This window comes from Zootermopsis nevadensis, unplaced genomic scaffold (genome assembly GCF_977971745.1).
Source record: "Zootermopsis nevadensis isolate Lab colony 2312 unplaced genomic scaffold, Znev_1.0 Znev_ptg000037l, whole genome shotgun sequence".
NCBI lineage: Eukaryota > Metazoa > Arthropoda > Insecta > Blattodea > Termopsidae > Zootermopsis > Zootermopsis nevadensis.
The window spans coordinates 8,279,749-8,294,187 of record NW_028259169.1 but is presented as its reverse complement, the minus strand read 5'-3'; the positions used below and the strand labels follow the sequence as shown (position 1 = coordinate 8,294,187).

Sequence of the window (14,439 nt, the reverse complement as noted above, 5' to 3'; positions counted from 1 at the left end):
TTTTATGTGGAAAGATAGAGTTAATGACCTCAGATTTTCTGTACCTCTTCACCATCTCCCATGTCGTGTGTTTATCTTCGCTTCCTTTCCATCAAAGTCGTCCTCGTCCACCGAATAATCCTCGCGCGTCGACGTAAAACAGCCACGAGGTCTGTGGCAGGTTACGTCGTCATCACTCGGCAAAGCGACCATGTGATCTGCAGTGTGTGTGCGAGTGCGTGCGTGCGTGAATCTCTACCAGGAGGCAGGTGGTACAATGTGTCGGGGGTAACACAGCACAGAAGACAAATTTATGCATGGGGATTCTGATCACAGAGGATGGTCGTGGGCTACAAGAAACTAGGGACTGGAACAGCGTTAATCTAACAGCAACTCGACTAAACAAATATTATTTCTCTAAAGGCATGAGTATATCAAATAATACAAGTTCATGGCACTGTAGACACAATGTATCAAAGTGTCAGGTATCCTGATCAAAATACGACAAAGTTACATACCTTTTTGAACTCACTCGATAAAGCACAGATTTCTCCGCAACGCCTACTACATGATTTGTTTATTGCAAACCCCTCGATTTGATTACTCTAATTTTACACAGTGAATAATGAAATTCCTGGTACATCATCTTTCTTTAGGCCGAATATTCTCATCAGTCCCTCAGTCCGTGTTTCTCAATTTGGCTAAAATAAAAGACTAAATTTTACACCCAAACCAAATAACGGGTGAAATTATAGTTTTGTGTCCTTTTCGCCTTACGGTTTTACTCAGCACATGGGAAGAATAAAGATTCTGAACTGCACGGTACAAAGAATAGAAGGAATCTAAGATGCTGCTTATTTCATCTCGAATGAAATTTTTATTTTTTTTACCGTCGTCCCCAATTGTGTTTTCAATTCTGAATAAAGAATCAAGATGCGTAATACAAAAAGTGTTCAGTTTTGTCCAATGTTATATACAAGGAAACAAAATATTTCAAATGGTAAAACGTAGGTTTCTGTGTTCGGTGGGTCTTAACAGCTTTGGCGCATAAATGCCATTGTTTAGAAAGGGAGGAGGGTTAATATTTGTTTACTGGTTACGTTCAGAGGGTAAGATCGCTAAAGAAGTCGAGATAAACTGTAACGGAGCCTCTCTGAATTGCTTATATTATTATTTCTTTCGCCGAGTAAATTAAGGTCATCATCATGGAGCAGAAATTTATTTCAAATTTCGTCTTTGTTTTCTGATTTATTTATACTCGAGTACTCCACAGAAAAGCGGAAACGCAGTGCTAAGAAGCATCTCCTTCTTTCATGTTATTATGAACTCTGCTGCTGCTGCTGCTGCTGCTGCTGCTGCTGCTGCTATGTGAAGCGACGCACGACTTCTGACAAGCAGCTTCCAAAAGTCTAAACAATTCTGACGCCTGGGCCCCGTACCAGATAACCCTCCCTCTGGCCTTTTTCACGGCGATCAACAGCGTCAAAGCCGAGTTAAGGTTTGCGAATCCAGCCCTGTGTCCGTCATCAGGGTCTTTGTCCTACCTCTCCGAGACACTGGCATTACTGCGAAGCGTCTAGGTCGGTCGGCACTTTCATCTTTACGATGCTGCAGCCAATGGGCGAGGCTCGCCCTCTCACGTTGAGGAAACAACACGGGATGTCTGAGAGCAAAGGGCTACGAATATCCGGACCTAAGAGATACGAAGGAAGATGATGTATGAAAGAATAGAAAATAGTGATCTTCACAATTCGCATCCCTCCCCTAATATCTTTATCAGGGTGATCACGTGATTGAAAATCAGATGGGAATGGCGTGTAGCATTCATGAGTTGACAAACCCTTGGAGAATTTTACCCTGAACCCTGAACGAGCAGAGAAGTTAGGATGTTAAGAACTGATATTAAATTTTTCCATAATGTAGATACTTTATATTACGTCCTCATGTAAAGCGCGGCCCTTAAATATGCTTAAGCCAGAATCGGCCACCGCGCCTCCTACCAATGCAAGAAAGCTACATTTTATATCATTTTATTGTCTCCTTAACAAGGGAGTGGCAACAAAGTTGACGGACACGACATATTCTCAGCAAAACTTCTTCCGTTCTTTATTCCAAACCGAATAACTCGTTTCTTAGTGTCGAAGCGCTTGGTCCACGATGGCGAATTTGCGCTATGCATCACGGCATTTATGTACCGTCTCTTGCCGTCAACTCGATCGTCGACGTAGTGGCTCGCGAAGTGTAATCGACTTGCGGTGGGTGTCTGAGAACCGGTTCGCTTGTCGTAAGCTGTCGGATAACTTTAACGTCACTGTGCGATTCAGAACAGACACCCGGAAGATCGAGAGAGCATTTAGTGAGTTTCTAAGGAAAATGGAGATGAACTTTTTTACGTGGAATCGTTCCGAATGACTTGCCAGTCCCCAGATAGCATGACGGCCAAATTACAACTAATGACAACAAAACTGACGTTTCGAAGGAATTTATCACTCCATCCGCATCTGCGGAATTTACCAACAAGTCCACACGTCGTTAAAACCGAGAACGCCAACATCGACACACCACCGGCTCCTTTCCTGTCCTCTCCTTGACACAGTCCATTCGGGCCCACGGCAAATGCCACGTGCAAACGAAACGTTTCTTTCCAAATCCCCTGTGCGCAAATTTGCGGCCCATTTTTGTAGAGAAATTACATTCAGTTATTTGTAGTGTTCTGTCTGACGACAGGTCCATATGAACAGGATCCTTCCATCCTTTTCTCGGACTGGGACCTGTTCATATACGTTCTTGGCAGATGATCCAGAAGTGGTTTGCCATTGCCTTCTTCTGTGTGTGAATGGAGTAATTGTTGGGATGCCACGGAGGAAAACTCCGTGTTGCCTAGACCACGGCCTTGCCCAACACAAGTTATAAATTCGAACCCGAGACCCCAGGATTACAAGGCTAGTGTTCTGTAGAGAAATTACATTCAGTACAAGAGCTAAAATTATGTTTTTAACAAATTCGTAACTTCTGCTGCAGACCGCAAAGGAGAATCGTTCGTAATTTCGGTTTTATTAACATAATTGTAAACGGATGGACGGACAGCGCCATGATGTCCGACATGTTGGTTTGAAGCCAATAATCCAAACACGCCTCAAGGGCAATGCCGAGTACAGAATTCCCAGTCCGTTCAGCGGAGGGCGCGCGTCGTATTTGCAGCCCTGATCAATTACACGACCGCCTATGAATGAATCACGCAGCAAGCCCTTCCTGGAAAAGGAGTCAAATGCGAGTCCTGTAATTCAAATGGGAAACAAAAGGGAAATCTGGGGCTCATTCAAGCACCGACAGCCTCAACCTTGTTAGACGCAGTTTCAAACTCTGTCGTTCTTTGGCGTTGGAGAGGAACTGGTCTTGTCCTCGCATTCGTCTGGAATAACTCGGTCAGCTACGAATACCTGTCCTGGACCACGTGGAATCTGAACCAAGGGCGTCACTAATTATAAGGATGTGGCCACTCAGCTCTGAGATCGAGAGATTTCCTTCATATTGTGACGTAATCAGGTATTAAACGGATTGGGGGGGGGGGAGTGTCTTCACACAAAACGAATGTATTTGACGTTGTAACGAGTACAATTGATTTTTTCCTGGAAGAATGCCTGACGTTTCACAAATTATCTGGGTATAAATGTGTGCTTCAACGTCGTACTGTAGATTCAACTTCCTGAAGCCTATCGGTAATGTGGCCGCTTTGTCTGTAACTTCACAATCCGCGGACGCAGCTTCTATTTCACAACCAACTGTGGACCAACTCTGCGAAAAGGAACCCAAAAAGTTAACTAATCATGGGCGAAGTTCTGCGCAAGCGCAGGTTAGATCATTCCTGCGTGCGAAACGCATAGTTGGAAAATGTAATAATGGCGCTTTAAAAATACAACTGGAAAAATGGTTACGGTAATAGGATTTTTCTGGAACCTTGGCTGATGGATGTTTGGGAATTGAACCCAGAAGTGTCGGGATGGCCTTGGATGATGGGCTCTGTGACTTGAGGGGATCATTTTGGCTGATGGCTTCCGTGATTGCTGTAGGCGGGCCGTGCCACTTTTGAATTACACCCCAGCGTTTGCCTTGGAACAACAAGTAAAAACTCTCAGTCAGAACAGCCGAGAGTAGTCAGATCCTCCATCGGGCACTCGCGGGCGGCCTCAGGACTCTGCGCTTCTATATAAGCGGGAAGCGTTGCATTTGTAAATCAAGCAATCCCGATAATTATGACGGAAAACTGCGTCTTTATTTGCGTGAACTGACAAGACTCTTCCCCCCCTCGTGCAAACTTAACGATAAGACTCTCGAGCCTAGAAATGGCTTATTTTCAACGTTAATTTAAAGTTCACTTACTGATCTCCCAAAATGAACGAACGAATATTTTGTATACTAAGGGGCCTTTTCTCATTATTATTTTTCAAGTTAACTGGTTTGGTCTGAAAATTCTGTATTCATCTCGTAAAGACTCCGAGCTCCTGACCATAACAAGAGAAATTCTGCTCCTCATTCTTCACAATTGTCTCCGTATTCGCTGTCCATACTTCAGAGCCATCTGTCAGCAGACAAATAGCGGTTCTTATAAAATCGTATTTGTGTATCCAGTGTCGTATAATTTGAGGTGGTTCTTATTATGTTGCGTAAATGGTAGGAATTCAGACAACTTCTCGTTCCTATCAAATTTTAAATATGAAATATTACGTCCCAAGTAATTAAAGCTATTTAACCGGACTGGTATTTGAAATTCTATGATTAATATGTCTTAGATGTCATGTTCCCACAAACGCCATTGTTTGATCATCTCTAATACCCCATATACATTTGACACTGACGCTTTAACCAAAGCATAACAACATTCTTACTCCAAGAATTCATCCGAAACGTCGGCTTTCATGCGCAGGGACCTCCTTTCCTTTCTGTAGGCGTCTCCTGCATCGCTGATCTGTGTCTGCGATTCATTCGAGTCATTTCCATTCAATGTCCAGTCGCATCGTAAAAAATGAACACTTCTCCACAAACTTTACCACCCTGCTACAAACTGAAAATGTAATTTACCTTATCGTACAACTGCAAAGTATTACCAATATCATGTCCATACAGCCCGTGTCTGAAGTATATTTGAATAAACGGTGTTTCGGGGGTAAGTTTTATCGCCGACTTCGGTGAGCTGTATCGAAAGATTCTTCTTGTAATACCTGATTACTGATGACGATTGGCATCGGAGCCACGAACGACTGAATATTAGACAACCTTGCCAGTCACTAGAAAACCGGAGGAGTGTCAGGGTACTCAGTTCGATTCCAACCTAAAACCAATGAATTATAAATGAAAAATAAGTCGTGTCGGTTAATAAGAATCAATCAATAAAATATTTCGAACGTCCGTCAGGCAGCATCGACCACTGTTGAGGCCTCTGACAAGAACGCCGTTTCCGCTCGGAAAGTCTAGGGTTCAGGACGGAGTCAGTGACAGAGAACCGTGAATCCGAAGATTGATGCGGTCAGTACGTTTGGAAGAGACAAGACTGGCTACAAAGCGACAACTCGCAAGACAAAGGACGAGAGGAGGAGGAGGAAGGCTTCTAGTGAGAATTACAGCAGGACGACACACCCACGCTCAAAATACATTAAGCCGACAGAAAGAAGTAGAAACAGTCGTCGTCCTCGCCATAAAATGTTCGGCCGCCCTGGGGTGGGGGTGGGGGGTTGTGTTCGCAGGAGACCCTCGTTCCCTACGACGGCGGAAGGTTTATTTTCTTCACTGGTGTGATCGAGCTGTTTAAACTTTTACAGCTGGAAGACGAAGAATGAGGCGGGAAAGTGACCGGGTAGTAGGTATGAATCCGACAGGAGGCGGGATCGAGCTACTTGAAGCCAGTCACTACATCGGCAGAGTATTTATATTCAAAGGATGAGGGAAATCACGAAAATTTATTGCAGGATGGGCGACAGCTGCCTGAAATCACTCGGTTATACGAGAACTAAGATTCTGTATAACAAAATTTGATGACGCATTCCAATGGCAACTTCACCCAGAATTCTGAATGGCTTCTCTCCTGCTCCCGTGTCCTTGGCAGGTCGACTAACGATTCATAGACGCCTTCCTTATTTTAAAATAAGGAACTATCCTATGGTCCTATCATACGGTGTAATCTTACCCTCGTAAATTAAGACAAATTGACGGATTACGGTGAAACCTGGCATGTACACAATGCCACTGGAATTCAAATTTAAAAATAATTCAATAAGTTGTTCATTGTGCCGCCTTTCGAACTTGTGAGCTACGAGAAAAGACGATTTGGGAGGCCTAGGCGTAGGTGGGAGCGTAATGTTAAAGTGAATATTAAAGAATAAGATGGGAAGTTGTGGGTTGGATTCGTCTGGCTCCGGGCAGCGGACGTGTCTCGAAAACTTCGCTCTGTTGTTTCAGTAACAGTTAAGGGTAATTAGAGTATAAATTGAATAGTTCCAAATCAAGCGGCCATAAACACCCAATCACTAGTCCAAGAAATCTCAGTCTGACTTCATGGACAACGAAATACCACTGCGATAACCTGTCGAATGTGAAATTTACACTGCACCCAGCGGCACTAGACCCTGAGTCGTAACTGAGTCATACGGCTAACACTTAACCTGCCTTATCCTCGCAGAGAGAATCGATGTTTTCAAAGAAGCTCCCTCTCCAAATCAAAGAAAGGTACAGCCACGGACAGAGAGGTCGGACCATCGGCATCGGTGCAGATGTCACTGCTGGTACACGCGCGCTTTAAGATCCGCCACTGAACGGCAGAATTAATTTCTTAACAACAAAAACTTCTAGTCGTACTTGTCAAAGACGACTGGCAGAATGCCCGTCCGTATGAAACAATTCGCATCTCATTTACAAAATGTTGGTTATTTTTTTTTATTTTCCTATGAAAAATCCATCAATACAATACAACTTTGTTTCCACTCAGACAAAAAAAGTTTTAGGACGATAAACAGAAGCGCTGAAGACGTTTGATTACTTCTGCGACAAGCACGAAGTCTATCGAAGGCGTCGGACAAGAGTTGGACAGAAATTACGTAATTCACTCGGTCGTGAAAAGCTGGTGGTCGCTAAGCTTGTCAATAAATCGTCCCTCTTCTATTGAACTGGAGAGTTCATTACTCTTCGCGCGAACCCCCCTGTGAACAAATAAGGAAGGACTTGGCGAGCGGAATTAGTCTCCTGCCCACGCACTTTGCATGCCTCGAAGGACAAACGAGAAAGGACGAGAACTGCAAAGGAGAAAACGCATTGCGTCTAATATGGATGTGACGCGGGTGGCTTCTGGAAACGTCTCCTGCTTTTGTTCCTAATGTGTGTATTAGATTAAATTGCTGTTCAGGGTGGAGTACATTGGCCTCTAAACGACTCTCGCTCGGTCGCTTAGCAGAGGCTCTGTGTATCTTGCACTAAACGGGGTAACGAGCGTCGAAATTCGATTTAAACAAACAAACCTCGCACGATCCATGACGAGAAGCTATTACCGCACTCCTTGAGAATATAAAATTGCAACTAGGAATTGAAAACTTTCCCGAAAATGCCACACGCAAGGGAAAGGAGGACAGCTTGCACGTTTGCTAGAACAGAAAAATTGTTCACGTTATGTTTCTCCTATTCCAAAGAGTATTTTACTTTGCGTTCTTATTTTAATGACTGAGTACTTACTGCAGAATATGAGCCGGGATAGTTCAGTCAGTATAGTGACTAGCTACGGGCTGGACGGCCGGGGTTCGATCCCCGACGGGGGCAGAGGATTTTTCCTCTAGCCTCTGCGTCCAGACCGGCTCTGGGGCCCACCCAGCCTCCTATACAATGGGTACCGGGGTCCTTTCCCGGGGGTAAAGCCGGTCGGGGCGTGATGCTGACCACTCACCCCCATCTAGTGCCGAGGTCAAGGAAGGGAGGAGCTATACCTCCACTCACCCCAAACGCCTACATGGCGCATAGCGGGACAAACTTTACTTTACTTTACTTACTGCAGAATATAAGGATTTCACAGCTTTTATGTCTTAATTTGCTCTCCTTCTAATGTTAAGATTTAAACAATTCAAAATTACTACAAATTAAATTTCCATTTCTAAGCTATTCCTTGAAAGTCGTGAAAATGTTATCTAGTTCAAACATTTCTGATTAAAGATGAAAAACCTTTGAAAATTTCACTTTTATTTCATCATAACCGGGTTTATTTATTTGAGGAGGATAATATTAAGATAGATCTTAGGGAGGTCGGCTGTAAGGATAGTAAATGGAAGGAGTTGGCTCAGGATCGAGTCCGATGGCGGGCTTTTGTGTCGTCGGTGTTGGACCTGCTGATTCTGCTACCAGGGAGTTAGATGGAACACTGAAACCTTCTTTACACCTGCGCTCTGTAGTCACAGTAACCACGCTTAGTTACCTTGCAGAACAAATGACACGCCTTTCCGGACAACACGTGTTTGTGACGAGTTCCTGACTCGACAGTAAAGGATAAGAAACCTCTGACATGAGAACAGACGTTGATAAATTGGTGCCAAAAACGGTGGAAGGCTTCTCACTGATATTCTCACATTCTACACATTATTGCAAATTAAGTCCTAAAAAATTATATTAATATTTTCTATTGCATTCATTCTGCTTCGCCACTTGGGTTTGAGGCCAGCGCGGTTTTCGTACAAGAAATATTGTTCGCCGCTGATTTAGAGGAACAGATATAAATAATTCTAAACAATTGTATCAGCAAAGGAAAATTTATGGTCTGATGTTAGTTTCTATCTGAACTAAAATTCGCGGGATTAAAAAACCGGGGTTCTTCCGGGGGGGGGGGGGGAGACGCTTTCGTTAACAAATTAAGAACAGTTGTTCTGTGGTAATTAATAGTGTCAAGGTAAATGCATCATACAGCGGGCTGAGCAGAAATTATCACCGAAAAGAACTTTGAAACTAGAAGTGTTTTTTGTGCGATGGATGAACTTTGCCTTTGGGATGGCCAAAACCGTTACAACTGTCTCTTCCTTCCAATACGGATCATTTATTGAACAAAGGGAAAGAAATTCGATACGACTTTGAAGTTCCCGAACTAGTGAATATTCTGATTCTGGGCTCTGGGTTATGAGAAGCGGACGCACCTCGTGGTTATTTCATACACTTTCTCTGTGTTCCGTTAAGATATTTACTTTTCTCTCGATACATTATCACCGCCTTTAAAGACCAGAACAGCTGTTTCCTGCTATGTACGAGTAGAGCAAAATTCTGACCATTCCTCCGTCGAATTTGTCTTAATTCATAGAACAACGTGTTTTACTGTTAATGCTTCAAATATCTCCAAGTCGAATCCCGAATGGCGCAGTGAGTGAGTTTTACTGGGGCCTTTGTCAGTCCCTCCAGAAACATTCCGGGACAGCACGGCCTGCCTTCAAATATGCCACGACCACATCCTTTCAAATCCCTTGTCTGCCTATCGCTCATTGCATCATAATTTATTTCAGGCTTCATTAACACCTGAATTTAAGGAATGGTCCTTAAATAACCTATCAATAAATCAAAAAATCATTCATGAAGAGGGAGAAAATTTAAAATGACTACCGGAACTCGAATTTCAGCTTCAGATGCGTTAAACCGACGTCCCACTACGCCAAATTTGCGTTTATTCCAGCCCGAAGTGAATTCCCGAACGATCTCCATTACGCATTAATACAAGCTCCAGTTATCCCTCGATGAATTAAGAGCATCCGAGGTTGTAATGATGTTTGAGGAATACCGAAAATACGTATTATACGCAATGTTCGTTAGGTGTTACATCGAAATGTTTCTGTGAGTGGGCAAGTACGAAAATCCCCGAGAAAATCAAGTCGGTGGGATTTATTTCCGGAGTCCGGCTGCGTCACGATCTTAAGACAAGGGAAATTACGAATACATTTTTCTCTGCGGATAAAAAAATATGGCCCGAGAAAGCCCGAAACGTTCTATTTCACATTGTATTGCTACAGCCTGCACCAGATCCAGACCTTGACCCGTGCTGACCTCTGTTCGCAAGTTCTCCACTAGGAAATTCTCCTTCCCATTAACTCTGTTCCCTCATTTTTCACGCACTTCGCTCCGGGCATCCAGACACCGTCTCCTCTCTGATACCACTTGTATTTCCAAGGCACCATCACCTCGGTTCTCGAACGCAAATTCCATTTTAATGTCGTCACGGGCGCCTTTAATTAATTTTTTATCTCCAAATATAAGCTTCAAGACATCGTGGCGGATGACAGATGTATTTCTGCTCGCCATTCTCTTTTGTGTGCAAATGAACTCCGGTTAGGCTCTGCTGACGGAGACAAGCGAAGTACAGAACATCGGAGGCGATAAATATGCCGTCTCTTACATCCACAGTTTTAATATCACTTCCTTTAGCCCTCGCGACTGCGCGTGACTTTTCACTTACCCCCACCCCCACCCCTTCAGATATCAGGCGATTTTATAACTCGCCCCAGTTTTTGGTCGTAAGAAATGGAAAACAGCGACGTCACTATGTTCAACGATTACGCGTGTCTTGCTTTGAGAAATTGGCATAAATGCCACGAGTTCTAAAGCGAGGAGCCTTGGACAATATTCGTGACTGGGAGCTTGGTGATGCTCATTTGTGACAGTGACAATCAAGAATTTTACGATGGATTGCGCATATAGATCGGACGGAAGAAACACGAAATGCGTACAGAAAACTTTGGAAATGCATTTCTTATTTCGAAGACCGAAACCTCTTTCAAATTTATCACGAGACTGGCAGGCTGCCGTAGATAATTTATTGAGAAATTCACGGGAATTTGTTAAAATGGCCAGACACTGACTTAAAATAGCGCACATAATACTTTATCGTGCACTGAAACTGAACTACAAAAACATACGTGGGAGGGTCGCAGATTAAGAACCACTGATTCCAGTCTCCATCTTGTGAATATTCGGCTCCATTCCGGGCTCGGAGGTTGGTTGCCCTGAATGGCTTCTGGGCAGATCTTGAAATCTTACATTCCAATCTTCACTACAGTTTCCTTCCATAATTCTTATTATTCCTCAAAATCATCTCACATTCAACGTTATATAACACACAGAGATCAGTAAACGTTGTAAGCAAGACAGGCTATAAAATATTAATCCACGTCTTTTTACAAAAGAGTCGAACATCCTTGCGTTATATAGCAGGACAATATCATGCTTAAATGAGGTAGCCTATTTGTCGAAGACCTGATAGTTACTCAGCTGTCCTGAACATTCCCTTCTTGTACAGAGCCGAAATTTCACTATAATCAGCAGTCTCCTAACCTAACCTAGCAACAGAGTTAGACGTATCATGCAATCTACGCTAGTCGTACCTTTCTTTCGACTTCCCTATTAAAATTTTGTAAGCATTTCTGGTCTCTCTCGTGTGAGGAAGATTCCCCATTAATCACATCGTCCTTACCTAAACGAAACCAGGTGAAGAGTACGAAGCAGGAATCTCTTGGGGGTTACTAAATTCTTCGCCTTTGTCCATCGTCTGGAATCTGACGTTCTTCTTGAACACCAGACGATGCTTCGTCACTTTTAAAGCGAAGCTCTTCGCGTGGCAATGTTCATGTTCCAGGAACCAAATTTCCCGCTTTAAACAGAGAGATTCTTCCAGTCAGCCAGTCACAAAGCCTTGCTGCAGTCTTTCCTCAACGTAATCCCGCACAGCTCAGCTTATTTACTGTAAATGACACGCGTTTAATTTTGTCCTTTGTATTTGCCTTTAGTGCAGCTTTCGCAGAAGACATCTCATAACACACAGAAGTAAAAGGATAACGCTTGTAATCCCTTCAGCCGCGTTCTCTGGAACTCGCAAAATGGAGGTGGGGGGTCGCATTTTGGGCGGACAGCCCTGCCACGCAAATGCCCCCATCAGCTGCCACTCGCTCGATTAACACCGGCCATATTGGCGAACAGCTGGTATTCATGCTAACTCAAAGCGCTGACCTGGCATATTTGTGGTACAATTTCCGTACTCCTGTCCCATGTCAACATTCAGTCATCTGAGCGTCGGTCCTTCAGCTGCACACTTTAATCGCTGCTTGTTTCACGACGGCATCGCACTTATTCTGAATAACGCCTCGAAACCTAAGTTGCATTTCACATGGTTTGATCGGAAGCTGGTTGAAGTTATATCCTCACGAGATCTGCTGCAAATTTACTGACATATTTTCGTACTGATTTCATTTTCGACATCAGTGGACTCGATAATTAAAACTGAGTTACTATTCTAACTTCATGGGTGTGACAAATAAAATGTTCTCGGGCTTTCATCCATGTTAAATGGTCGAAACCTGTCGACGTTTCCTTCTCTGTCCCTATCCTCGGGCAAAATATTACTACAGCGAAGAAATCGAAGCCAGTGGGGAGGAATGGGGAGGGGGTGTACGCGGAAAACGGGTATACAGCAGGTCTCAGGGTACAATAAAGAAGAGACCTGATGCAGCCGACACAGAACGAAAGTGACGTAGGAGACCACGGTCTATGAGCACGGTAGCCAACTTTCCGGTCCCAAAAAGAAGGGGAATTTTGAAGATGTCTGTCTTCTGTGTTTTTGCGGCGTGTAGTCTGGTGGTAGTTCACCGCCGTTTCAGAGGTCCCTAATCGCCCTGATGTTGGACAAAGCAAGGAACTCCGAAACGGCGGTAAACTTCTGCCAGACTACACGGCGCAACAACCCAGAAGACATCCAACTACGGACGCACCGCCGTGAAAACCTAAAATCTTACGAGGAATTATTTTGAACCAATGGACGACCTTCCAACCTGTTCGATTCACAGCTACACATTCGTTTCTTACGGTAAAATTGCAAGGTGAAATCTTAAAGCCAATAACGACGCCGCCAACTTCAAAACGGCAAATCCAGGAATTCGGGTTCTACTCGTTTTGCCACTTCTTCCGACTGGCAATCGTAAAGGAAAATTCTCTGTACTTGTGCCACTCTTGGTCCATCGCAGTGCATGGCTGTGACACCACACGTGGGTTTGGAACACGGTGTCAGCTTGCGGCGCGTCTCGTCCATATTTCACAAGGGCGTCCGTTCGCTGTGCACGGCTTTGAGCCTGGGGCCCAGTCTCAAAAAAGAAACCGTCTCTGAGGATCCTCGTACGTGTGGTTATGTACCGAGGTGATATCCGTAATAATGGCGCCGAGATCTTCACTGTAATGGACAGTTTGCATTTTATAAATGCCCTGTTTCGTGTCTTCTGTGTCGCTGGTAAGGAGATAATCACAATGCAGTATCACTGTTAGTATTAATCTTCGCTGTCCTTCGCTAATATTTACGAAACAGAGAACGCCAGTAAGGTAAAACATCGATACGTCCTGCACAGCGTGAAGCCAGTAATTTTAAAATATAACAAACAATTAAAAATCTAACGTGATTATAAAGATTGCCTTCGTTAGCATTCGTAAATAAGGATGCCATTTTTACCACCGACTGAAATCCATCCATCGCTGAACGACTGTTTTATTCTTTTATTTTGGCAACTGACAGGCAAACTTCGTACTTCGGAGCATTGAATCTTAAGGAAAAAAAAAAAAAAAAAACACCCGCGACTCCAGACGTTTCAAGTGACCGACCGGTTCAGGGGTCTCGTGCAATGTAGCTTGAAAACGACCTAGTCTTCTCCTAACTCCATGAATATTCTTCTCTTTTTCTTGGCTAGCCTGTGGAACGCCAAAGACTTTTGGAGCCAACCCATCTACGATTTCTCTTTAGAAACTACGACAGATCCACCAGATTCTCCTACTGAAACACAAAACTGATAAAAAAGGTAGGAGAGGTGTGCACTGTACATTATACGCATGTTCCAGTGGCATATCGAATGGCTGTGATATTAAATAGTTCACTGACAGACCACCATATTTTCAGCTGAAAGGCATGGCAGACAGACAGACAGATAAATAAAAGGTGCCCAATAGGCGTTCTTCGCTAATTTTAAAGCAGAAGGAACTATTTAAAAGTTCTTTGGTTGTGTTCAATTGAGTTGTGACATAATCATGGTCAAAGGTGGGAAGTGATGAAGGGAGCTTCAGGGTCTTAGCTGTCGATGGTCCCGGAATGGCGTTATCACGGAGGATGACAAATGGTTCAGTTGGCCATTGATAGATGGCAGTACTATCTGTTTGTGTGATCTGAGGTTCTGACGGCGGTGGCAACTAGTGTTCTTTGGGTTCGTAGTCCGATTAACAGTTTTGGGTCTGTGGGTTCGCGGGACAAAGCACACCGCCATTTGCCACAGAGTCAAGATATTGCTGTACAAATGTAGCTGTAGCGCAGAACGTGGAATCGGTTCCAAAACGATTGGTCACTGACTTTGTTAAACGAATTGAAAAATGAAGAAGAAACCGCACGGGAAAGCAGAGGCAAACGTCCCGACGTTTCGACCTCTGCATTAG

General features: G+C 43.9%; 1 protein-coding gene across 2 annotated transcripts in view; it reads right to left on the bottom strand.

Annotated features, from left to right (window-relative positions):
- LOC147871877 (kelch-like protein 10) overlaps positions 1 to 14,439 on the bottom strand; it is a 123,019-nt gene that overhangs the window by 60,729 nt on the left and 47,851 nt on the right. The window lies entirely within an intron of this gene.